This window comes from Phalacrocorax aristotelis, chromosome 5 (assembly GCF_949628215.1).
Source record: "Phalacrocorax aristotelis chromosome 5, bGulAri2.1, whole genome shotgun sequence".
In the NCBI taxonomy this organism is placed as follows: domain Eukaryota; kingdom Metazoa; phylum Chordata; class Aves; order Suliformes; family Phalacrocoracidae; genus Phalacrocorax; species Phalacrocorax aristotelis.
In genome coordinates, this window is record NC_134280.1 from 30,259,440 (window position 1) to 30,285,725 (window position 26,286).

A 26,286-nucleotide genomic window follows, 5' to 3' on the forward strand; every position below is an offset into this window, starting at 1 on the left:
TACACCCAGGGTCAGAAATGACCCTGGCTCTTAACAGTGGCTCTGGAAATAAGAGAAAGGCAAGAGGAGAGGGGTGGAGGTGTCTGTGCAGGGGTGACAGGCTCCAAGGACATGGACATAGATCGAGACAAAAGCCTACACAGAGATGTACAGGCTTCACACTACTGGCCTTTGACCAGAGGACAGCCATGAATCCTGCCCCAAAATGGGGGGCAGGGGGTAGCTGTGCTGAGAAAGGGATGTGTTCATGGGAGAGCGGCACTCACCTTTGCCGTGGCTTGTGGAAGAGCAAAGAGCCCCACACAGCTGGGGCAGCCCTGGGGCCACCTGGAGCCTTTTCTTATATGCGTTGCTGTCTCATAGTTATCTTTTCGGTATGACGGAAGTCCTGGAGGGGAAAAGCTATTAAAGATTTTTCCTGTTTGCTGTTTTAGCTGATGGAAGTGATAGTCGATATGTTTTGCTGAAGCAGATGGAGGATGAAGCTGTGGAAAGTGTACTGTAGCAGGGGGAAGGATGCTGAGTTTTTAACAAAGGCTTTTTGTCCAAAATGTCAGTTGGTCATTGAAATTAAGTGATGTTAATAACAAAACAAACAGAAACACCAGACAGCAAACAGCCTGCTCTGGTCACCTCTCAGCGGCTCAGCTCACATCATTATCATTTTTGTAACCACACCATTTGCAAGTCCTTTTGCCTCCCCAGAGTCTTGAGGTGAAACAAGGATCCACACTTCTAATGCCAAAAAGTAGCTTTATAAAAACACCTACTTCCAGGTCTTTTTTTTCAGCACAGGGAAGGGAACACTGGGCATGAGCCCAAATTGTACTTTCCTTTGTGGGTCACCTTTAGGAATTGAACAAATGGAGGATCTCAACATTAAAATAGAATATGACTGGAAACTTCATCAGTGACTGAACTCCCCTTGGCATCCCTCCAACCCTCCCTGCCGGCTCTGCTCCGTGGGACATAGAAAACCTGGAGCTTCACGATGTGATATTGTCCGGGAATCTGCACCGGCTGCTGGGAGAGTGTCCAGGCATCCGCTCATCGTGCCGGATGCACTGCGCCAGTGAGATACGCCCTGACCTTTACAATGCCGGGCCTTTGGGGGTTAGGAAAATCCTGGCCTGGCTGAGGGAAAATCCTTGTACAGAAATAAGCTTTGCAAAGGCCTCCCCCCACTGCAGGGCTCCTGCACTGGCTGGTGCCCCTGCAGCGGGCACAACCACAGGGGGAAGCAGGGATGGGGAGAGGACTTGGGGGAAGGGGTGTGCAGAGAGAGAACAGCCTTTCCACCGCACCCACCCCTTTTCCTATCAGTGGTGAGGGAAAATCTGCTGATGACCTCTGGGGCTGCCTGTACCTGCTGGGCAGCTCTGTCTGCCAGCGGCTCAGTGAGCAGGGCAGCAGGGAGCTCCTTCTGTGTGCTGCCCTCTCTCTGGTAACTGAAAATCTGCTGAAACAGCTCCTTGCTGTAGTCTCTCCGTGCACTGGAGGTTGTGCTCAGGCTGAGCAGCCGCTCAGAGGGGAAGGGAAACCCAGACCACCATCACGATGCAGTTGGGGCCAGAGGGGCTGCTAAGGCATCTTCCAGCTGGTGCCATGCCTCATCCCGTCATGGCAAGGACGTGGCTTTTTCCCTGCAATATTTCAAGCCGCACCGTTGCAAAGCAGGACAGCAGGACTGTTGCTTGCAGGAGGAGTTGGGGAGAGGAGCCTTTTGCCTCCCAGCTGACAGTTGTGGGAAACCGTCCTTGGGCAATGGCCCTTCGGGCACTTATGGGAAGGGGCTCAGTGGCCTGAGCCCACCTCGCAGCTTTTGCTGCCTTCTTCATCTTGTGCTGCAGTAGCAACCAGAGCCCCCCAGCTTAAATCCCAGAGGTAGGATTATAGTGTCCTGCAGGTTGGATGAAGCTGGGCAGTGAGGGGAGAGACCTGCCTGGTGCCCCAGCTTGCTGGGCACCAGCCCTGCTGCCACACCCCACTGCCATGGACTCCCGTATCCCCTTGCAGGCTGTGCAGTTCCTCAATTTCCTCACTGCCTTCTGCCTGTACCCCTAACCCCAGGCTCCTCTCCTCCTTGACCCTCCCTCCTTTTACCACCCCCTCCAAGTCTCATCCCAGGGCTGGACAAATGGCAGGCCTCCTGCCCTCACTCGCAGCTGTGGCTTCCCCTGGCAACTGTGGTGTGCTTACATCCAGACAGCATGTTAAATAAATCCTGGACGTATCTAGATTTATAACTTAATCAGCTGGTTGTATAAAGTTATTTCCCTTTTCAGCACTTGTGCAATAGGCTCGCCCCTCCTCTCCTTGTTTATCTGTTACTATGAATATTTGATGGCTGACTGTAACAAGGAGTTTAAATACCTAAATTTATTCTCTGGTACAGGCACAGTGGCTGCTCCGCTGATGTTGCAGAGCTGTGCACAGCAGCCTGGGACTTGGGAGGGCTGGGGGTGCTGTGTAGGTCTATAGGGGGCAAGGGAGCCTCCACATGCCAGCGTGGGCTGTGGGGTAAGATCCTGTAAAGGTGCAGCTAGTGGCTGGGCTTCAGGAAAGCTTGGTGAGGACAGGAGGTGGCACTGCTCCTGGGGTCACCCCCGCTATTGCCCGCATGCCTTGGTGGCTCTTCCTTTCCTTGCTCCACAGTCCTGTCCCCACCATGTGTCCCCCCCCGCAGGGGCTGTGATTCTTGCCTGTCACCCTGGAAAGGGACAAGGGGCTCACAGCATCATCCCCGTATGGCATGTCAGCTGGCAGAAAGGAAATGCATCCTGATGGTGTTTGCGTGGAGCACGTTAGTCTGTAGGAGAAGGGAGAGAGTTGCCTTATTTCTCACTCAGGCTAGGTGCCAGCTCTGCAAATAGGTGGCCACTGCGATCAGGGCTATGGTCTTGTGTTAGGGCTGGCTGGCTCTGAAACCCAACGTGAGCCACGAGAACAAAAGACCCACGATCCCCGCTCCTCACTGGCTCAGCGGCTTGGGAGCCCAGATTGGGATGGATGTTTTCTCCCAGCAGGTCCAGCCCACTCGGGCGTTGCCCATGTAACACATCTCTCGCAGTGCTGCCACGCTTTTCTCCCCCTCCCTGCCAGGCACGTGCTGAGCCCAGACAGCCCCCACAGAAGAACATGAGCCCAGTCCCAAAGTCAGCACCTCATGTCACATGCACTGCACGTGGAGGCAGGTTTCACTGAGATCTAAGAGCTGACTCCATCCAGATTCATTATCGGCACCTAGGAAAAAATATCACATCGAATTGGTAGGAATTCAGCTTGGGTTTTTTCCTGTTCCTGGCTCCCTGCCAGGGGAGTGGAGCAAAGCCAGCCCTGCCTGCCCCTGCCCACACAAACCTGCCCTTGCGCTTGCGCCAGTCAGTGAAGGCTTAGTGGAGGGCATTAAAAATACAGTGGCCCTTCCATCCATCATGTTGTTATTGGGAAAACCAGAGCTCGTAGCCAAAATAACAGGAAAAAAATGCCTTCTGGAGCACGCATCTTGCACACCCCATATCGCCCTGTGTTGCTATAATTTGTCAGGGGACAGGAGGTCCTGCAGGAGCTCAGCCTGTCCCTGTGCGTGGGACCTTGCAGCTTGCATTGCTGCTGCCTGCCCCGAGCACGGCGTGGAGGCTTCCAGGGCATAAATAATTCAAGAGCCGTGAAGAGGATTTCTCCCCCCTTCCTCCCTTCCCTGGCTTATAACAAATGTTAATTTAATCAATCGGCAGTAAATCTGGCTGGTTGCTGACTCACGGCAGACGGTGCCCCTGCGGGCTGTAGCAGCAGCTTCCTCCCCTCCTTTGGAGATGAACAATGCGGGAGCCCGTTTCCTTGCTTTTCACCTTTTCCCTCTTTTCCTTCAGTTGGTACCTAACGGAGGCAACTGCAAAACAGGTCTGAGGTTGGAGGCAGAGGTGCTAGGTTGGCAGCGGGAAGCCCTGGCTGCTGGAGATTGGCTCATTCGTGGCCCTGGCTGTACATAATTTGGGGCTAATGAGGCCACAAGGCACACAGAGCCAAAAGGGAGGCAGGGGTGCAGTGCTGTGCAGTGCTGGTACCACTGGTACTGCCAGTGTTTACTAGCATCAAGGGACCATTGCAACATCCAGAAGCTTGGCAGGTGATGTTATCCAGGCGAACAGAGCAGCTTACCATGCTGGTGACCCCATGTTTCTGAGCTGGAGGGAGCAGGACCCTGCCGGGGGTCTGTCCCCCATTGCCCCCAGCTCTGCTCCACATCCCTGGCCGGGCAGGTGGGAGCAGGGCAAGGCTGAGAGCACCAAGGCTTTCGGGGGCATGGGACAGGCAGTGTTTCAGCAAGGGAGTTGGTGTTAACAGGGGAATTGCTTGCTGGTCATCACCTGCGGCGATGGTGCTGGTGGCTGCTCAGCAGAGTACGGGTCTTTATTCCGTGTCTAGTTAAGGAGGTCATTTAGAAATGGGAAGAGGGAGAGGGACAAATCTCCCTGTGATGGGCTTAGCACCAACATACAGCTACCTGAGGGCTTCAGCCTCTTTGGCTGATATAAAAAAACGAAAACAGCAAGACAAAACTGTCTGGAAACAAATATAAACGTCCTGATTGCTGCTAAAACAAGCTCACTTTTTTGCACTCTTATCAGTCTCCAGTAACATTTTGACCTGTGTGACAGTGGGACAAGGAGGATGTGACAAGGCCAAGCTGGAAATTGTACGTTGAAGTGTTTTCCTAAATGAAAATTGGTTTACAATGAAATGGATTTTTTTCTGCTTGAACATGTCCATTTTTGCTTACAAAAAAAAATCAATGACAGCTTAAAAAAATTAAAACATTTCTTCGAAAGTTTAATAGGGGAGGAAAAAAGAGAAGGTCTTCCCTGATGAATATACCATTTTCATCAGATAAAACCTATTAATATTAGCTAGAAAGCTTTTACTTAGCAGGTTAAAAAAAAAATTACTCCAGTGGCCTTTTTTTGCTGAGATCAAGAGCAGTATGTTTAATATCTGTTACAGCCTCTGTCAGGAGACTACCTCCTGCCTTGGCAGGGGATACAGTCAATTATCTAATAGGTCCTTCCCGTGGCAGAGCGACAGGCTGCCACAGTGCTGCCGGGGCCGCGGTGATGAAAACAAGGGTGCTGGCAGTGTCCCCCGATGTACGCTGCAAAGGGGGAGCGGTGGGGTGCTGCTCCCCCCAGCACCACGGGGCTGTGAATCAGCAGTGTTTGCTGTCGACAGTGCTCTTTCGATATATTGATTTCATATTGCACAGCTCCCTAAATAGTGTGCAGTTTTTGCTCACAAAGCTTTGATTCGGCTAATCAGCAGGATTATCTGCTGCGGCATGTCTTGGGACTCTTGGAAATTAAAGAAATTATAAAAGAGTGTTAATATATTACAACATATATTTGCCAGTGCCTTCTGCCCAGTGTGGGCCCTAGCACCCACCACAGAGGACGCTGGCACTGCTCCCAGAGCCTCCAGCACCTCCCTCCTTCCCCAAAGGGTCCATGTCCACGCAGCACTGCAGTTACTCTGTGCTGGCATGAGACTGCGGCTCTAATCCCATCTATTATCAGTGTAAGCATTACCTATAGTGTTTCTCTTCCCAGCTACAGAAGGAATGAATGTCCCTTCCTTGAAGAGCTCCGTGTCAATAGTGCCAAACCAAAAGATAATGCAGGTAATGGGAAAGAATATCTTGACCTCTGGTTTTGTTTGTTTGTTTTTCTCTTTGATGTGACTTGGTCTTCTGCAGCACCTCCACAGCACACATCACAACAACACCATCCCAGTGTCTGCAATGCCAGTTTTCCTTGTCTCTGTCCAGCTGCTAATCATTAGCAGCCAATGGTTTGTTTTAACTCTGGGCTCCAGAGCAGAGTTTAATGCATTTAAAAATGCCCAGTGCTTGCAGAATCTGGTTTGCCCTCTCCTCCAACACTATGGTTTCCAGGCAAGTGTCACCCATTTTTCCACCTGCATGTGGCCCTGGTGTTGTGGAGGAACTAACCCCTTCCCCACCAATGCAAACTGCTGGTGGGGAAAAGCACATGCATGACATATTGTTTCTGTATGATTTTAAAAACCTGCTTTTAAACCTGCTTGTAGAAATCTTGGATTTCTGCTAGACCATGATGCTCCAGAGGGGAGCTGCATGGCAATTAAAATGCTACCATTGTTCTGTTTCAATTAGAGGTCCTCTTAATTGCCAAGTCTTCAAGGTTTTTAAACTAGCCTCTGGTGAAAGACTGCAGCAACATGCGGAGATAGCTTGTATTCACATGTCATCTCACACGCCAGCAACCATCAGAACAGCTTCTCCACTGGAACCACATCAGGCTATCACGGCTTGCTTCTTTATTTCTTTTGTCACTGTGGTTCATTACCAAAGAGCTCGGCTGCTGTTCAACAAAGCACTTAAGGCCTTGCTTCATTTGCGGTTAAGTCAATTCCTTTTTGCGGTACTGCAGCATGTCTACATTAAGGATTCGCATGGAAAGCACACCAGAGCGCCGCTTCTGTCACTTCTCCCAGTCTACGCAAGCTGGAAGTGATGCTTTTCCTCTTCCACCAGCACTGCAGAGAGCAGGGCTGCTTAAAATAGTTCGCATATTTCACACAAATTCTCCAAAATATGCCTATTTAATTGAATTTATTCTCATTCAAAATTAGGATGAGCATTTCCATACAGATTCTTATGTTTATTTGACCAGTTAAGGAACTGTAGTATACTGTCATCCCAAAACTTCATTTAAATATTGGCCTTCCTTTTTTGGAACATTCCCAGTTTAAAAGGAAAGAGGTGCCGCATTTCCATGCCTGTGCATCCTCAGCACATCATCTGCTGCTGCTTTTTTCCAGGGTCCCACCCAGAGAGAGCCAGGTGCTGTGGGCTCCCTGGTCTCTGCCATGCTGGCATCACCAGAGGACGGCTCCCCTGACAGACAGCAGCCCTGGGGGAAACATCGTTTGATGCAAGACCGAACAGGAGGGAAAAGGAGAGAGGAGCCGCAGATAAATTACGACAAGGTGCAGCAATGACACAGGGTGTGCATTGCTGATGGCCCTGCTGCAGCTCCCGGCCTGTTGCAGAGCCCTTTCCCAGCCGGAGCAGCTGCCTAAAACACACCAGCGCCCAGCACAGGTGATACAACAAGGACTTTGCTGCTCTCTTTAATTTCAGTGACGCCTGTCAGCATCAATCCCCTATCCAGGGAAGTTTTGTCATCCCTATTTATTAACTTCAACCAACCCAACCCCAGCTCTGCACTGGGATCAGTTTGCCTCCTGCCCACCCAATGGGTCAGTGTCAAAGCAGTGTGCTCTGGGGCGGGCTCTCCACCTGCACTGGGGGATCACTGACTGACAGTCCCCGTCGCCAGCCTGGGCGGTAGTGTTTCAGTGCTCCGTGGGATGCAGCCCCACCAGCAGCAGCCCCAGGATGTGGGGCAGCTTCCTGGGGATGTTCAGAGCGGGCAAACTGAAGCTTTGCGGCACTAGATGGCTTTCACCTGTGTTAGTTATCCACTAGGCTCCTCATCCCTCACATGGCTCTTTATTCTGGCAGTGGTTGTACCACCCATGTCAAATGCCTCTACTGAAAATAAATAACCACAGATTTCTTCATCTTGACTGTGAAAGGGGACGGAGGAAAGCACCCTCCTCTGGTGCTTTTAGTGGTGCCTCTATGCCACCGCCCCTCAGTACATCATTTCTAAAGGGGCATTCATCTCTGGGGGACGTGCTTTGGGGAGAAAAAGAGCTGGACTGGTCTAGGTGACTGGAGCTAAATTATTTCCACATGCACAGAGATTACTGCCTGCTTGAGAAGGGGATACGGAAAGGAATCAGTGAAGAGATCCTTGCAGCTTACAGCACACTGAGAGAACTGGTGTGGGAGGAAGAGGAAGGAAGTTTGCAGAGATTAATTTGGGGAGGCTGATTTAAATAAATCCCTCAGAAGGGTTTTCTCATAGAATATGTATTTATTGCATCAAGAAGGCAATAAACTGAGCAGATGATCCTTATTGAGGCTTCTGTGCTTGGGAGGAGCAGGGCCAAAGGCAGCTGTGATGATAACACAGATGACCTCAGTGATGATTTGCTTTGAGTGAAGCACTGAAGTTTTACATACTTCTCAGATGCCCTGTCATTCAGCCACTCTCCTTGCCATAAAAAAGGCTAATCGATGCAAACCACATTTTTTCCACCAGCATGTGCCAAAGCAGCCAGTGTATTGTACACATACAAAACAACAACCACGCTTTCACATGGCTTGAATTAGATGGATGACAAGAGCTACCAGGGGGAGTCAATTAAGCTGCAACCTTGGAGTCAAACTTGCAGATTTTATAACAGTGCCTAGTAAATAATGGGTACTTGCACATCTCCTTTCACTAAGAGGCACTAGCATATGTCTTTGAATATGTTCTCCTGATAATTGCACAGGGAGCGTACACATTTGGTCCTGTTGTCTACTATGAATAATGCATAGTGAAGGGGGGGGAGCCAAAAGCACTGAGCTGCTCCTTTTAGATGGACTTTTTTATCATTGTTATTTAGATGTCACAGCCATTCTCCTAAAGAATTGTTCATCTCTTTTGTCACTGCAGAAGTGCACTTCTTTAGGAGGGGGGAAGCAAAAAAATAAACCACAGACTAAAGCTAATCTGAGATTATCCATGCAAATTGGCAGCTGAGATTCAGATGTGAAAATCTACCCCTGATAAAAATGACTAAGAGGATTTCTGCTGAATTTGGTTTACTCCTGACTCACTAATCCATGCTGGGGGAAAATCCTCCTGTCCGGTCTTGTTTGGGTTAAGTAACATTAATAATCTTAAATGGAGGGCAGCAGGTATCAGGATCCATTTTAAGTGCGTGGTGCTGCTGACTGCCAATGTGCTGCTCACAAAGTGGAGGCTTTGCTTATCCCCTTGGTATTTCCGACATTAGCCTTAAATCAAAATGGTTAGTCAGCACAGCCAGTTCCTTTGCTTTCAACCTGCTGGGTTTTTTTTCTTAAAACTCCCACTCAAAAGGCAGAGTCAATTCAAAACCCAGGAAGCCTAAAGGCTAAGCAGGCTGCCCAGGGAAAATACAAAGAGTATGTGTTTGCAGGCTGAGATCTGAGTATCTCATAGGAGCCAGAGCTCCAGCTGTGTCTGGATTGTACCTACACAGTACTAGCACGGAACGGGAGCATCTTTCAGAGACATCGCTGTGCTGGCTCTGACCAGCGCCAGCAGCTGTGGCAGTGGGGATGCAGTGATGCCTCTGAGCCACGTGGATAGTTCAGGCTGCTGTTTCCAAGGAAAATTTGTCACCAGTTTAAAATCCAGCCTGCTAGTTAGGTATTTACTGTACACCAGTTTGCATCATACATAATATAATACAAGAGTTACCTCCAGCAGCAGTGGTTAAACTTGTGCAAATGCATTTAAAGCAGCTGAGGTACATGTTGCACATGTTGATGCTTATGTATTCAGTGCACAATCATTTGTCCCTTGTAACCATCTTTAACTGCCTCTTTCTAGCATATGCAATAAAAATTGCTTGCTTCAGTCCAGTTAAGATAAAGCAGATTGTTACTTATTAATACAAACAGCTTCTTTTTTCCTGTGACAAACCTGCTTGAAGCCCTTTGGGGATCCTGAACAGCATGTGCCAAGGTGCAGCTCCCAGTGGGGTTTTGCTCAGGGCTTAGGATAAATACACACCAGCAGGTATGGGTCTCAAAACATTGCTTAAGACAGCTCAGTGTGCAGGGGTGCTGGGCCAAAACCACTGGTTCCCTCCCTTGTAAAAGGACTGAGGATGCATGTGGCAGAGGACATTCATATAAATAACCCTTACCACAGGACCCGGTGGCAGGCTGCAGAGGGAGGTGAGGATGCTCACACCAGATGCCACCCAAGCACCCAAGCAGCATGGCCATGTGGCACCACAGGGTGGGGAGTGCTGCCCCAGTGTGGGGCCAGGAGCAAGGGCCAGAGCCTGCATCACCACCAGACCTCCTTGGACACCCATCCCAGCCATGCATCATGGAGGCTCGAGAGGAGGAAGACAGCCATTTGTGGCTTTTCTTGTGTTTTTCAAGTGGTTTTGGGTCTGCTTGCTTTTAATTTCATTAAAATCCCAGATATTTGGATGTGTTCCATGTCTGACTGAAAAATGAGGGGGCTGGAAAGGATTATGTGAAAAAGTTGACAACATATTCCTCTTCCCACACTCTGCTTTTCCCCCAAAGTACCCCGAAAACTCCAAAAATGTCAATCAATAATAATTAGCCCATCAGACAGGAGGGAGAAAATTCAGGCCTGGGAGCCACCGTAACACACACCCCCCCCCTGCAAGCACCACCACAGCATGCTGTGAAGCCGGCGGGTATCGCTGCCAGCCTCGAAGCCTTGCTGGGGGCGTGGGAGGATTTGGACGCATTCACGGCCTCGGTGTCAGCTCTGGGCACCAGCAGCCTTGGCAGTGGCAGATGTTTCTTCAGATCCTCGTGGCCTGCTGGTATGTGGAGGCTGCAGGGGAGCACAAATGTGCCCCCCAGGGACCCAGACTCCCGTGGGGGGGGACCTGCAGGGGTGGGCTTGTGGCTGGGTGGCTGGAGGCAGGTGGCAGCCCAGCCCCCCACCCCTGCAGCTTGCTCCTGGGGGATGGAGGTGATGTGGTCCGGTGGCCAAAATTAGTGTCCACACAAAGCTATGGTCAGGAACTGTCTTGCTTGGACAACGTGGAAATGTCAGTGCTGCGTTTCACCTGCACCCGTAAACACAGCTGTTGACACAGCAGCATTTTTTAATCCCGCAAGATGGCTAGTTTTCAGGAGAAAGCTTAGAAATAGCTGCCAAGGCTTGTGCCAAAGACATTTGGGAGTAAAAGAGCATTTCTGCCCCCCCACTGGTGAGTGCAGACCCCACCACTTGCTATTAATCACACGTTGATGGCGCCTGGCTCCAGTACAGCATTTTTTCTCTAAAGAAATTCTCCTGAGTAATGCTATTTAGCTAGAGTGTTTCAAAGGCCTGAATGTGCCCAGGAAAGCATCCCAGGGCAGAGGGGCTCTGCTTTGCCAGAGGGAGCAGGAGCACTCTTGGTACAAAGGCTGCTTGGCATGTTTTAACATTTAGAAGTCCGGAAGTAGACTGTTTTTTTCGCCAGGAAAACTGCCATTTTATTGACATTACTAGATTTATGAACACACAAAAAAGGGCCCAGTTTACAGGTTCAACTCTTATGATGGTCACCTTTTACCTGGCAGCAAACAGGTAAAATGCCTTTAGTCTTCCTGCATCATGGTGGGATTTCACTGGACTTTGGACACTCATGGTGAATCTTGTTCATACCTGGTGGGTGGATTTGCTCAGACGCAAAGGGACCCGGGGCTTCCGGTTTCTGATGGCTGTAAGTAGCTGAAACTGCCCTGTTTTCCAAACAAAAGCCAGCAGGCACGCACGTGCCCTGCATGCACCCATGCTAAGATGATGCAACAGATGCTGCAAATGCATCAGGGTCCCGGAGGGAGCCACAGGTGACTGGTGCTCCTGGTGGCTGTTGTCTCCAGTTATGCACAGCAGCAAAACAGCGTGGTCAGATCACCATGCTTGGGGGATGTCGCAAAATTGGGATGAGCAATGTAGCTAGTGGATTAGCTGATACATTTCACTTTGAGGACTCAGAGAAGGTTTTCACGAGATTTTAATTATCCTATGTTTTAATTATTGATCAGTTGGTCTCCTAGTGAAGAAAGATTGCCAGAAAGGGGGTTTCAGGACAGAGTAAAACCCATCTATATCTCTCTGGGAGTTAGTTGCTTGAGGCACATTCAGTAGGGCTGTTCCCCATGCACTGAAATACAGGCAGTATGGAAAGGAGCTCAGTTCATTACTAAACATACTGCAGGCAACAGTCTATCAGGAGGGATGCCTTTAGCCTTCAGCTTATTTCCCATCTTCTAGGACCGCTGGTCATCAATATTCAGGTACAGACTGCTGCTTCTGACCCACAGCTGGCAGCAACCTCCCCTTCACAGATCTCAGGCTACCTGAGCCTCAGCACTGGCACACAGACCTTCTCCACCTCTCTCTCCTTCTTCTGCCACCTCCTGCCACTCTCCCTACACCTTCTTCCTCCCACCCACCATCCCTTTGCTGCCCCTCTTTGCCACCGCAAAGGCCTGTCCCCTGGCAGTCCCCACAGGCTGGCACCCACCACAGCCACACAGAGACTCTCGGGTTTCTCAGGGGCATCAGCCCAGCTCGCCCTCACACACAAGCTTCAGGAGAGGCAAAAACCATTGGTACCTGCCCCACTGGGGGGACCGAGGCCACCTCTGCTCCATCCCCAGGGACGCTGCTAGGGCTGTCCTGGGGCTGCTGGAGGGGTCAGGCACCATATACAGACAGCTACGCACCTGTACCCACAATGCTGCCCAGAGCAGTTGTGTATCTGTGCCTGGCATACAGTGCTCAGGATGGACGGATGGATGGGTGGACAGGTACAGCATCCTAAAACCTCCTAGTCCCACAGGCAGTAAAGGCCTCATGGCCTTTAGAGAGGGTTTATGCTCCGACAAGGGTAGAACGGCAAAATTGTCATTCAATTGCCCATTCAACAGCCCAATTCAACTGTCACATAGAAAGGTGGGGAACAGGGGACGGGGTGAAGCACTGGCTCTTTTATTCCCAACCCTTCCAAGCATGTCCGTCCTCCCCTTCCATGGAGCCAGCATTGCCCAGCCAGGTCTGCACCACTGGGTCGCATCCTGCACCCTGGGGGTGCTGGGCTACCACCCTGCCCTGCAGCTCCCCGCTGCAAACAGGGAGGCACGCACTTCGGTTTAGCAGCATGAGGAGTCCCACCGGGGCTAATTATAACTCCTAGGATTTTATCAACAATTAGCTCAGCACGGATGGTCACATTTCTGCACAGCACAAGCTGTTAATATCAGCTGGGCTGGTAATAATGCTGGCTACTAATATTCCCAGGCATTTCCCGTTATAAAACCTTGCTTTTGGTCACTCACAACATTGCCAAACTTTTAACCATTTAGACACAAATTCTCAATCCCAAGAATCTGCCTCCAAGGGTGTTTTTTTTAATGTCTGGAAAGATTTAATTCAAGCTAAGAGAAAGAAAGTGCTTTGCTCGTGGAAAACCCAGTCTGGTTGCAGGCAGCTCTGGGCTTTGACTTTGGCAACTGGATACTTTGCAAATGTGTTTCTTAGAGTACATAGCCCATGTAACTCACTGATGAGCAACCTCAGGCGTTGGCGGGACTTCTTTTTGTTCCCTGACAGGGCAGGGGCTGGTGACAGCATCATGTCACTGTGGCTTCTGGCTCATTGCTTATCTCTAGAGCTGCCAGCACTTGAAGTTTGCTGCCATTAACTACCGTAATGTCTGGCTGCTTTTTTGCAGCACAGTCTATACTGAAAGAAAACCAGAGCTGCAGCTGGGTGTGTGTATCTCACATGGGTCTGTACACACGGCTGCTAACACAGGAGAAAATTCTGGCAAGGATGCTGCTTCTGTAAGAGTAACAAGGCACACGTGCGCCATAGGAGCTGCGCAGCAAAGCTCGACCATGTCACGGCAGAGCAGCTCTGGTGGGGGGTCCCCAGTGGTCCCTGCATGATGGGACCAGCTGGACCATGGGGATGAGGGAACCCTGGGTAGGGAGGGTGGGATGATAATGTACAGGGAGAATCACCTCCCCTGAAAGGTGTCAGGGAGGAGGAAGAGGCTTTGGACTGAGCAGAAGTGAAGGGCAGCACATTTCTCAGCACTGCATTGCTGCAATCATGTCTGGGAAGCAAAGGGGTGAAGATGCAGAGAAAACTGGGAAAGAAAGGGGAAGAGCTGATCGGGGAGAGCTAGCAAGCAATAAAAGGACAGGGTGGAGACATAGGGCTGGCACCAGATGGCAGGTATCAATTATTTACCATTTATGTACAATAAAAAAATACACTTTAACGATGGGAAGAGCACAAAACAAGCTCAATAGCAATTCAAAAGCATATGGAAATAAAATGCGGCAATTTAAGGGGTTGTAATAAATGTGCATCGTTGGTTGTAATGCCCCTGCAAGAATTACAAATGTTAAGCCTTAGTGAATTACACTTAAAAATAAATGTAACATAAAAAAGAAATTAGGTACACAAATAACTTTACATTCAGGCGTTTATAAAAGAAAATCTGTTTGCAGCAGCTAATTAGAAAAAGGACTCTAATGAGCCTCACTTTTCTTTACCTTAGAGACAAGGCTGAAATGTTAAACGCGGATATAGGTATGGTGGGTACCATTAAAAACTCAACTTCCCTAACTTCCCAGTGATTTCAGAAATGAGATATCTCTTTTCCAGAGACAGGAGCTGAAACTGCAGTGCCATTAAAGCTCTGCCGTGTCTGGAGAGGCCATCTGTACCTCTCTGCAGACGCCCAGATGCTGGCACTGCCTTCCTTTAGTATTACCACTATTACTCAATCGCTGTATCAATAAATTAATGTTGACTGGTGGGAAAAGAGGTGACTACCTTAAGCTTGAAATATGCAACTACCAGCAAAGATTCTGAATTTCTGTAAGCGCTATTTTTGGTTTACTCTAGGATAGGTACCATCCAAGTTGGAAGAATGATCTTACCGCAGTGAGCAGTGCCAGTGCCACCCAAGCAATGCACTGGCACTGTATGCCAGAAACAAAAAAAGGAGGACAAAACAGATTACTAATTTTTAGTGGATTAGAAATTTTCTATCAAAATATCATTAAACTGATCACTTCCCAGAGAGCATTTGCTTTTCACTAAGCAGTGCTTTCCAACAGTGGCGCTGTAAAACGAAAGCAAATCAGCAATGCTTTTTGGTCTGCTCCCCCCACCCCAAATTAACGGGAACAAATTTGAAGTTCTCCACAAATGCCGTTTCACTGGGCAGAGGCCTGGGGAAGGTTTAGTTTTCACTCAAATTATATTTTCCCCCCTCCTTTGCTAAGGAGCCCTGATTGTAATGGGAGCAATTGCTGAAAGGGGCCAGCCTTGTGCCCTGCATTTTCTGTTGAAGAAAATCGTGTGGAGATGGGGGAGATGTCCCACAAGGCTCTGGGCAGTGATGCCAATGTGCAGGGCAATGGGCAGGGTGGCTGCTCTCAGCTTGGGGAAGCCTCGCCAGGCAAGGTGGCAGCAGCAGTGCTGCAGGACACTAGTGTTGACCATGACCCAGCCACATGGATGGAGCAGAGAGACACCACTTGCCCCACCGTTCTTGCATTCACCTCTCATGTCAGCATTGCTTCCATATTTTTAAATATTTAATCTTTGTAGCCCAGTTGCCATGGGAACCTTCAAGCAGAAATCCAGACTTCGGGTTAATCAAAAGGATCCTTCCCATGGCTGGGCAGGAGCCGGATTTTCCACTGGTGCAGTGCCAGCACAGCGCTGTCCCTTACTGAAGGGGTTAGCTCTGCCACGCTCATGCCCAAGGGTATTTTAGTATCAGCCTCTAATATGCTGTCACCGAAGTCTTGGGAAATCCCCTGCCTAAAACTCAAATAATTGCTACTGGAAGTCATGGGCTGTCTCAGAGTACTTATTGTGGAAAAAGCTCTTTTCAGCGAGCAGTCTAGGAAACAGCTGTGATGCCTGGTTCAATGCCACGCACCAGCCCTGGCTCCCCACTGGGCTTTTGGCCTGCAGCAAGAGAGCTGAGGCCACAAGCTGCCTTTCACCTGTCAGTGGAAAAGGGCTCCATATTCTCATCACAGGCTGAAGGCAATCATTCCCTTGCTTGTTTCAACACCTCTGTAAGCAGCAGGGACTCGGGCTGGGAACACAGAATAAAGCATGCAGGTTATCAGCAGGGCTCAGCCTCTCCAGCTTGACCAATATACACCAGCATGTGTGAAAAGACAAGCCCACTTAGGAATTTCATAGTTCTTTCACAGACCACATTTTCTGTCTTTCTTTATTTTCTGGTTGGTGGTGGAAAGTGCTCGGTGTTCTGTGGAGCATGAGCAGCCCCATCTCGTGCATGCTGGCAAGGGGAGGCTTCCCTTGATTTGAGCCTCCTCCAGCAAACTCCTGCTCCCACATGACTCCCATAATTCATCCTCCAGCCGAGCTACTGGAAACCACAGTCTGACCAAAGTACAGACTTCTCATCCTATACAGATGTCCCAGTTACTCCCCATAGGTTCATCAACCACAGGCAGTGTCCAAGAGTAAGAGATGCTGGCAGAAACACAGCGGTGGCCACGGCCATGCTGCCAGTGACACAGAGGGTCAAAGAGCAGAAACCAGCATTACACAGAGTGTTTTACTGCTTTTAGTGACTGGGGCACGTGTTAGCCAAATCATTCTTATGGCCTCACCCTGAACTTTTTGTTTGGCACAGAGGATTTTACATTACTAAGCCCTAATTGGGAGCAAATTGGTGGCTCTTGCTCTGCTTTCCTGGCCACTTTCCCCTTGTGTCACCCAGGGAAGGCAAGGTGTGAGCGGTAACCCCTGTTCCTGACCCCTGCAAGCCCCAGGAAGGAGGAGAGGGGTCCCTCCGCACGGCCAGCATCGCTCCTTTCCTCGCTTCTTTTTTTAGATGTCTCCTCCCACTCTTGTTTAAACATATTACCTAGATCCATAATATTTGCCAGCTGGGGGTAGTAATGCTGCCTCCCAAGGTGCCTGCGGCATTTACACAAAATTAGGCAATGGAAGGAAACTATCTCAGCAATTATGTGAGAGATGATGGTAAGCCAAAAAGAAAAATGTATGCAAAAGGTGTGCTCTCCTGCCAACAAATTAGGGCTAAATTACAGAGTCTGTGAGTCTTTAAATAAGTTAAACGTTGTATTACAAATTTAGTTTCAATTAACAAATTAAATAGGAAAACAAGCTCACTACCTAGCAGGTATTGCATGAGCTTGAGATACCACTGCATTTTGCAGCAACAACCTTTTCTCCTGTCACCAAATGATACAGTTAAAAAAAAAACCAAACTCAAATTAAAACAATTTCCTGCACTTTGCAGCCCTCCTCTGCTCCAAGCTGGCCCAGGTGCCTGGGCTGGCCGGCAGCAGGTAGAAGCTACACATGCCTCTCCCAGGTCCTCTGCAGCCCTGCCTAAGCCTTGGCACATGCTGATTATTCCGTGACCTCCATGCCTCCTGGCCAAGGCCAAGACCCAGCTGTGCTCAGCCCTGCTCCAGCTGCTTGCAGGCACACCGTCTGCGGGGACCGGGGACCGGGCTTGAAGTATCTCTCCAGGGCTGGGTGCCATGGCTGTCAGGAGCAGGTCCACCCCACCACATCCCCTCTGACAGTGTTTCAGCAAACAACCTGCTGCTGGCTGCCCTTTTTTATTACTTTACAGCACAGTTTTTCCTCAAATTTTATGGCATTTCATTAAAGCCGCCAGAAGGTGATACTGCCCCCTTTCCAGAAGTGAAATAAATTCAAGTTTTATCGCTTCTGGAAATGCTGGAACAGCTGTCAGGACGTTTGATGGATTTTCTCAATTACAGGACTTGTGGAGCATTTTATACTTACATCCGCACCGAAGTCTAATATACTGTACAAGATGTTTGTTCCCCCCGACCACCTCTTATCTCTTTGCATCTTCCTCCCTAATAATGGTCAACTTGTTATTTTTCTCCTAATTCCTTTTTTTACTGTAACCTTTTTTCCTCCCTGATAATCATCTAGCGTTTTCCTTCTTTATGTCCCAATAACGCTTAACTTTTCTGTAAAAGTAGACAGTGACCCCGGAGCCGGCAAGCGCCCCTGTGGCAGCTTAATCAAAAGAGCACACACACACCCGTCTTGGCAGCTTTCAGGTTGGGGGGCTTGGGGAGAGGGGCTGAGCAAGGAGGACTGACTCTCTGGGCTGCCCTGTGCCTTCTGGACACAATTTCCTTGGAAATAAATCCCTGCTCTACCTTCCCTGATTTCAGAGCTTCCCAGTGTGGGCAGCATCCTAAACACAGGTCCCCCTGTCAGGGCTGGGGAGTGCAGGAGGCAGCCCGCAGCCATCTCCACCTTCTCCTAAAGACATCCCTGCCAGATGAACGCTAATTTTCCAGCACTCCCAAGGGAGCCGTTCTCATCCAGGCTGCTCCAGGGATTGATTTCCAAGCGGTCTATATGGAATAATTTTTCAGGCTCTTCTGCACCCCATCATGTACCTGACACGCTGTATTGGCTCACATGCCATCATGAACACATCCCATATTGGTGAAGGCATTTCTACATGTTGCATCTTTTGGTGAGGATGCCCCACTGAGACCTGGGGATTGATGGAGAGAATTATCTCAGCTCACCATAAAATGCATAAGGATGCCAAATTACACATTTCCCTTCTCTCTGGTTGTAATCTGAAGTGGAGCGGCAGCTGAGGGTCTGCAGGTCCCCAAGGCAGTGTGCTGTGGAGCGGTTCAGATGGGAATGTCCCCTTATGGGCAGCCATGTCCTCCGCACAAAATCAGGAGAGAGAGCTGAGGGCAGCAGAGCTGAGCTCCACTGAAAAATGCTGCTGCTGCTTTTTGCCACTTAAAATCAGCATTTAAAATCAGTGCCTTCATGTGAGGTACAGGGAGAAGCAAGTGCCCAGCACTGCATCTACCACTAGAAAAAGTTACAATGGTCAAAAAAACCTGAATGTGTATTTTGAGAGTTGCCTCATTTAACCCAAAACTTCATCTCTTTGAGAAGATGGGGGGAAGGAGGAGGTGTCCACTCTCTCCTGGAGCAGGAGTGAAATATAGTTGAGATGAAGCCATAACCCATCCCTAGAGGGTCAAGCCTTTGTACCCTCTTGTTACCGAGATCAGGCACTGCCTGGGTTTCCCACCTGCCCCCCACATCCCGCATCCCACCTGTGAGAGCTCACAGAGAGGTCTGAAGGAGTGGCTCCACACAGAACACTGCAGATCCTCAGCAAATTTCCACAAGCCAAGGTGTGATCCCAGATTTATTCAGATTAGAACAACTGAGGCAAAGGCAAAGAAGTTCTTTTGGAAGGGAGAAACTACTACCAAACAGAACTGCTATTACAGTCTATCAAATTGACACAAAAAGATTAAAAACCTGATTTACATTAATAAAAAAGGGGGGAAAAAAAGAAGTCTAGTGTTCCCTAAAATAGATAACACATCCTGCTGAGAAAATCACTCCACACATAAAAGAGAAGCAAAGGTGATTATATATAACAAAACTAATCTTCTCTATTGCTTTAATCACCTCAGACCGTTTCACCCGCTTATTTGGAAACTGTTAACCCCAGGAAAAAATTATTGTGAGAACGTCCTCATTTCCAGCACTGCGCTCGAATGGGCTTGTTTTCCTAAACATCCATCCCTTGAGTCTTTAACAACAGCCATTGCTCTGCAAGATAAATGTTTGCTTAAGACTATTCTGTAGTTAATACATTTATTCATGACTTGAGCACGATGCAGCAAGGGAAGAAGGTGCCGGGAAGCCACGAGAGACCTGCCAGGACTGTGGCAGGATTCTATCTGTCCTGCCACTACTGAGAGCCAGCAGTAAATTTTACCCAAGTTTTAGGGGAGTGTAGCTTCAGGGCCTGGTGAGCAGCTGCGGCATAGGGTGCACAAAGGCAGCCCTGCACTTTTTCTTCTCAAAATCCTGGCTCACGAGATCAGGCCAGAGCTTACCTGGGGCTGTTCACAGAGCTAGCAATGTGAGCATCTGTGGGATGAGCAAGACGAGGGGTGACCACCTCCCCTTTCATAGGGCACCTTCCACCCTGGAGGCTCTGGGAGCTCCATGCATGCTGAAAGTGCAATCACTGAGACCCTGAGGCTGGTCAGCAGTTTGTACCTGCACCCTGTTGCAGGTCAACACCAGAGAGGGAAAAAGCTGCAAATTGCAATTATTAAGAGAGGCTTTATGTTGGCAGAGTGGATTTACCCCCACAGTGCCATCAGCGGCGGTTAGTCTGGTGGAGAGGTGCATGCATGCACACATGTGCACACGTGTATGCGTGTGTGACTTACAGCAGTGCCCAAGCAAGCGTGGAGCCCCTGTGTGCCCACGACTGCCCCCCTGCCCTGCACACCAGACCCACGCACAGCCTGCAAGCCAGGGGCTCACTGCCATGCTTGAGGAGATGGGAAGGCACAGTGACCAGCACGGAGGGAGGAAGTGCTGTTAAAGGAAATGGGTTTTGTATGTTGGTGCTCTGGCTTCTTGTCGGGGTGAGCTGGGAAGAGCCCCAGCTCTCAGGTCCACAGGGTTTATCAGCAGCTGCCACCTCTCACTTACCGGCGAGAGTGGGAGCACCTCACCAGGCTACTTGGACCTTAACACACTACATCTGCAAAGATAAGTATGTTGGCTCTCTACCATATGAACATGGTTATCTCAATATTAATCATAACTGATACTGAGATACAACACCTCTTCTGCTAAATCAGACATAGTACATTAAGTGCCAATTCCTTCTTTGCCCAAGTAGTAGCTTGTGAGATTTTATAGCCAGTTTATTTTTATATGTCACAGCTTTGATCCAAAACCTGCTGAAGCCCACGGAAACCCACAGATGCAGGAGGTTTTGTGTTAGAGCTATGGAGCTATGGAGATTAAATAAACATGCGGAGAGGAGGCTCTCAAGCAGCAGCCTGGACTGGCACACGGCACTGCCGCTGTCACTGGCAGCTCCATGTTGCAGCAGTAAATTCTTGCAGGTCTCCATAACTCACCCCAAACACCTCACTCATTTTTCTCACACATACAGTTTCACCGTGATCTCCAAATTCAGGGCTGGCACGAGTGATACGTGCTATCCTGGGCTGTCAGCAAGGACAGGTAAAACAATTCCCTTTTCCAGCTACTGGTATACAAATCAGTTTAGGTAGGAAATGTATGCTCCCCTTTCAGAGATGAATTACCTCCAAAACCGAGGATATTCAAAAGAGGGGAAGCCATTGAGCCCAGGAGCACAGAGGGAGCGTGAGGACCATGAGCATCCTCCTCCTAGCTGTAAATCACAGAAATCTAATTAGATCATCTCAAATTGAGGGACAAAAAGCCAGTTATAGATCCATTTTGCAACACCAGCTGACATAGCTTCCATTTGTGACTTGCTGAGTGACATTACTTATCCTGAGTGCTCCTCTGACAATATAAGCACTTAATGTGAAGACATGTGTAAAATTACAGCAAATTATGTAAAGTTTATGGGGTTCCTTTCTCTTTTTTTGTGCTTTGTGTTTTCTTTTTGAGGCCTCCTTTCAATTTCTACCTTCTAAATGAGGATCTGGGCGATGCATCATCTGACAGTACCTTTCCCAGCGCAACAGGGTTTCTGTTCTTGATGCATCTGAGCAACTTGAAACTAATACTGGCATGCACTGAACGGCAAATAGACCTTCATGTTGATGAGGCAAATTCTGCAGCACTTAAAAGCAAGCTATGTTGAAGTGTCCCATGTATCTCCGTCTTCAAAGTGCAACATACTTATGGAAATTGCAGATGCTGTGGTGCTATTTGTCTGGAAGGAGACATTACAGATGACATATGAACCTGATTTCTCAAACAGATGAGGTCTGTGAGAGGATTAAGGAAACATCTATAAATTAAGATGCAGAGTAATGTTCCTGCTGTCTTCCTTGGCCTTTCTCTCATTGGCTCGAGAGTCAGGCACTCATGACTGCGTACTTGGCAGACCACCAGGCACCCCTCTCTTGCCTACTGCTATAAAATGGGCGGATCTCATGCCATGATCCCCCTTCAGTATAGCAGCAAAATGCCAGTGCCCAGGGCTATTGGCAGTGTCCCTTCCCCAGCCACCAGCAGCCAGCCCCTCAGCAACCAGCCCCTGCAAGCAAGGCGTCCAGCATGCAAAATGTCTATTTATCTTGACATGTTTTTCATTCTTCTAGCTGTGCACTGCAAACCCACATGGTGCCCATTCCTGAAAGCCATTGGAGGTAGCATGGAGATGTCACTCTGGGTGGGAGCATGGACGAGCAGGCAGCTCATAGGCCTGGGGGTACAGCCCGCGGTACCTGCACCAGATGGAGGATACCTAGAAAAGGTGATCACCTCTGTTCAAGACTGACATGGAGATTTCTGGGTTTCTTCAGTGTTCTTTGTGCATGCAATAGGGTTAAATGCAAGGGGAGAAAAGTTAATCTTTCTCTGCAATAACCCCAGAAGCGACGTAATTAAACCCATATCACAGCTCCATTTGCACTCCACAGCAGCCCCTCATGAAGCTGTGCTTCCCAAGAAGATAAAACGTAGTAAGGGAAACCAAATTCCTGCTACCATCTTTAGCTCTGCCCCGACAATGCATGTGCAGCGGGGCTGCATGGGGCAGCCGTGCTGGGGTAACCCACACCCTGCAAAAACCTCCCACAGGCAGATCCCATCCTGGCTGCACCCTGCGCTGTGCTGGGAGTGGCTGCACCCTGCTGACTGCTGAGCTGGGGACCTGCACTGGACAGACACCACCCCAAAATCAGCGCCCAAGAAATAAGTGTCTAAAATCTCAAAATGTTTGTATGACCCTTATAGAGCATTCACAGTGACAGAGCAAATGGGAAAGCATCAATATATTTTGATTTTTCTTCAAAACAAATTTGTTGTTGTTGTTACATTGGGTATAGATGGATATTTTTAGAAAGGGTGAAGTAACTCCAGCCATGAGGGGCCATCCCAGCCAGAACAATCTGGATTGATCTGAACTACATCTTTTTCCCTGACTTGGTCAGAAAAGACACCGTATGACTCCACAGACTGTGTAAGAAATCACACTTTTCTTTATGAGCACAAATCTAGGTGGATAAGATCAAAGGCAGGAAGGCAAATAAAGGGAACAGAGATAACCTGGGCTGACCAAGGTTACAGCAGATGACATTGCCAGTACCCATATTTCATTGAAGTATACTGTTGGCCAGCGCTATCCCTTCAGGACTGTACTGTCCACACAAGGAGTTAGGAAGGAGCAAGAGATGAAGGAGTGAGAGCTGAAGGAGCTTGCCTCTGTCTCTAGGCCCTCACCTTTCCTGAATGCAGTGGATGCGGGGCAGCAGATGCCGAGCTGACAGCAAGCCCCAGAAAGCAGCCTTGGAGTGTTCAGGCTGCAGCACGAGTCACCTCACAGAAGCCGGCTGCAGGTGATTTTCCTTTTTGTCAGCACAGTCTGCTTCACAGGAACAAGGAAAATCTCCAAACCTGGAACATAAAAAAGACATCAAGCAAAGACACAAAAGTACTTCCATTTGTTTCATTGCAGATAACGGGTGGCAGCTACCATTTCAAGATCAAGTCTTGCTCTGCTGAAGACCTCCAGCTGACACATCACCAGTCATTTACAATCTGCCATTAAATATATACAGTCATTACAGCTCTTTTCTCTGCTAGTTGCAGCCTCAGGACTTTTTGCTTAGGCTGCGCATAAGTTCTTGTTTAGAAGATTTAAAAGGAGAAAAAGAAAATAACAATCTTGGTCTCCGAGAAGCTGTCCCACGGTGCTGGGGAGAGAGGTCATGCTGGTGCCCCGGCAGGGTAGCAGCCCCATCCCACTCAGCACTGGGCACGGCATTCACACAGGTGTTTCAAGGGAGAACAGGGCAGTGTGCCCCAGTGCAGAGCCTCAGCAGGAAGGTGCTTCCTCCAGCCCCGGGAATTGGGCGGCTGCAGGAAGGTTGGGGGAAGCAAGGTCCTGCCTCAGCCTGGGCTTTGTCTTCCGACCCTACTTCTGCCCTCCCAAAAGCAACCCCTGCAGAGAAAGGTGATACCCTCCATTGGACCTGCTGCTGCAGTAAAAGCAGACAGTTGTGCTTTGGGACCACTGGCCTCCCACAGGCCCCTCAGCAGGCACCCCTGCCCCACACTGCACGGCAGCACGGAGAAGGGCTTGGCCCAAAGTCCACCTGGTTGTCACAACCACATCCTTTGTTCAAATCAGAAATATCACCTCTCCCTACAAACCTTTCATCACTTGAGGTACGTCCCTGCAGAGATGACATGAGAAGAATAATGGGGAAAGAAATGATCAAAGAATGTTATTACCAGGATTTTTGGCAGCTAAGCTATGAATCCAAATGTAGGCATGGCAGACACTGCTCCAAAGCACCGATGAGCTCACGGCTGCGTAGCAGCCCGGGCGGGGTGAGGTGTCCTTAGCAAGCAGGGATCCAGTGCAAAGAAGTCAGTGCTGGGAAAAAAAAGACTTGTCCCCAAGAGGGCTGACCTGGGGTAGTTCAAGTGAACTACCCTAATAGAGCAGACCATCATCCGAATTTTAACTTGGTTAAGTAACCAACATCCAGCACAGCAGCGCCCTCCACAGACAAGGCTAACCCCACGTTACCTGGACTTCATAGCTGTTTAACCCAAGGTTATTCCTCTCGGACTGGGGTTGGCGTGCCCTAATAGACCTGCGGTGCTGTGCTTACAGAAACAGCATTTCCCTGGAGTTAGTGCTATAGCATTGTGCTTTCTCTTGCATTTTAGGATTTCCATGGCTCTCATGGTTCTGCCTTGCTGAGATGTTTGTGTCATCCAACCCATGAATATTTGGCACTGAAATGGTACCATGCTGCATTGTTTTCTCACTGTATAGCTCATGATCCATCCCATTCCTCACAAATCACAGTAATTGTAAGTGCTGCCAAGTCTTGAAGCCAAAAGCAGCTTTGGGATATTTCTCCCACCTTCTTGTTTGACAGGTCAGAGTTAATGCTGTAGCCATGGTGAACACGGAAGTGAAGGCAAACCCAGAGAATGAGAGGAGGATGAAATTTGGTGCTCAGGAGCACAAAAGCTACTATAACTCAGTGGGGGTCTTATGTCAACCATTAGAATCTGTGGTGGGAGACATCAGGAGGGACATCAGACCTGGCTATGGCTTTGCAAACTACAAAGTCTATACTGCATTTCCACTTTGCAGAAATCAAGATTAATCCAGGTGTAGTCCATCGGAAACTCCAAATTTCAGCAAGAAACCTGGATAGATAGTGTCCAATTTGTTCCTTCTCTGCTAAAAGCAGCCATGAATGAAACCAAACTATTGCCACGGATCGTTACATTGGTTTTATTTGTTTGTTTGCGCTCCCAGAAGAGCTAAATGTATTTGGCAGATTGAGAGAGGTGTGGTGGGCAGACGGCTAGAGATCACCCATGCCCTAGAGTTAAATAAAAGTGAGGAAATACTCTCTGCTAAGCAACCTCAGGTCCCCACATGCTGCTCTCCAGCAGCGTCCTTGCCACTGTCCTCCTTAATCTCTTCCTACAGATAGAAATGGGCAAGAGAGTTCCTCTCTCAAAATAACTTACTCTCCATCCAGGGCAGAATCTTTCCAACATGACGCTATTCAAATTAAACCACAAATCTTCTCTTCTAGGGATAACACTCTGCTGTCTTCCCAAACCTGTTCTCATTTTCTTTTGCCATTTTGACACCATTAGCCTTCTGAAAGTGCTAGTGCACACACAGAGATAATGCTGTTAATTTTATCATGCTTGGAAAGGCACAGAACAGCCTACACTCAGCCAACTGTTTGGCTTTGGCTTTTCCCCACTGTATAATATCCTTTTGTATATAGCTCTGCGTGGCCACTCATTTATATCAAAACTTACCGGTTAAGGGAGAGGGGAAAGGAGGGCAATCAACAGTTATCTTGCCAAAGAGACCTGAAGTCAATCGCCTCCCCTTTTCCCGCCGGCAGGGCCAGTGTGACAGCTCGTGCAGGCGCAGGCTGCCTGCTGCCTGGCCAGGGTGAGCACACTGTGAAGCTCCCTGCTCTGCAACCAAAGCCATCCAGGAGATACAAATCCTCAGAGTGGGTGGTGCAGGCCAGCCAGCTGCCTGCAGAGCACTTTGTTGTCACCTGCTGTCTTGTGGCTCTCCGGGAACCACGAGCATCTCAGGGCTGTTGGTCATGGCTGTGGGTTGGAAACACGAAAGGTTTGCTGTCCTCAGGGTTGGGAGGAACAGCAGAACAGTAGGGGAGCACGTGCTTCGACAGCTGTAAGAACAGAGGCTTTAAAGAAAAAAAAAAGATGCTTTGTATTTAAGCCACAGGTCAGGAGCTGCTCCTCAGACACTAATTTCTCATGCAGATTTTCATGCAGATGGTCCTGGGGCTGTTTCCCCACCCCTCAGCAGTGGCTCACTGGGGCACGCTGGGAGCAGCCAACAAGGCAGGTGCACATTGCAGCATCGGGAGCCCCTGGGCAATGCTGAAAATGCTGCGGAGCGTGTTCCCAGCAGTGGCATGTGGGGGTCACTTCAGTGGGACTGAGGGACAGCGTCCCAAAGGGGGGG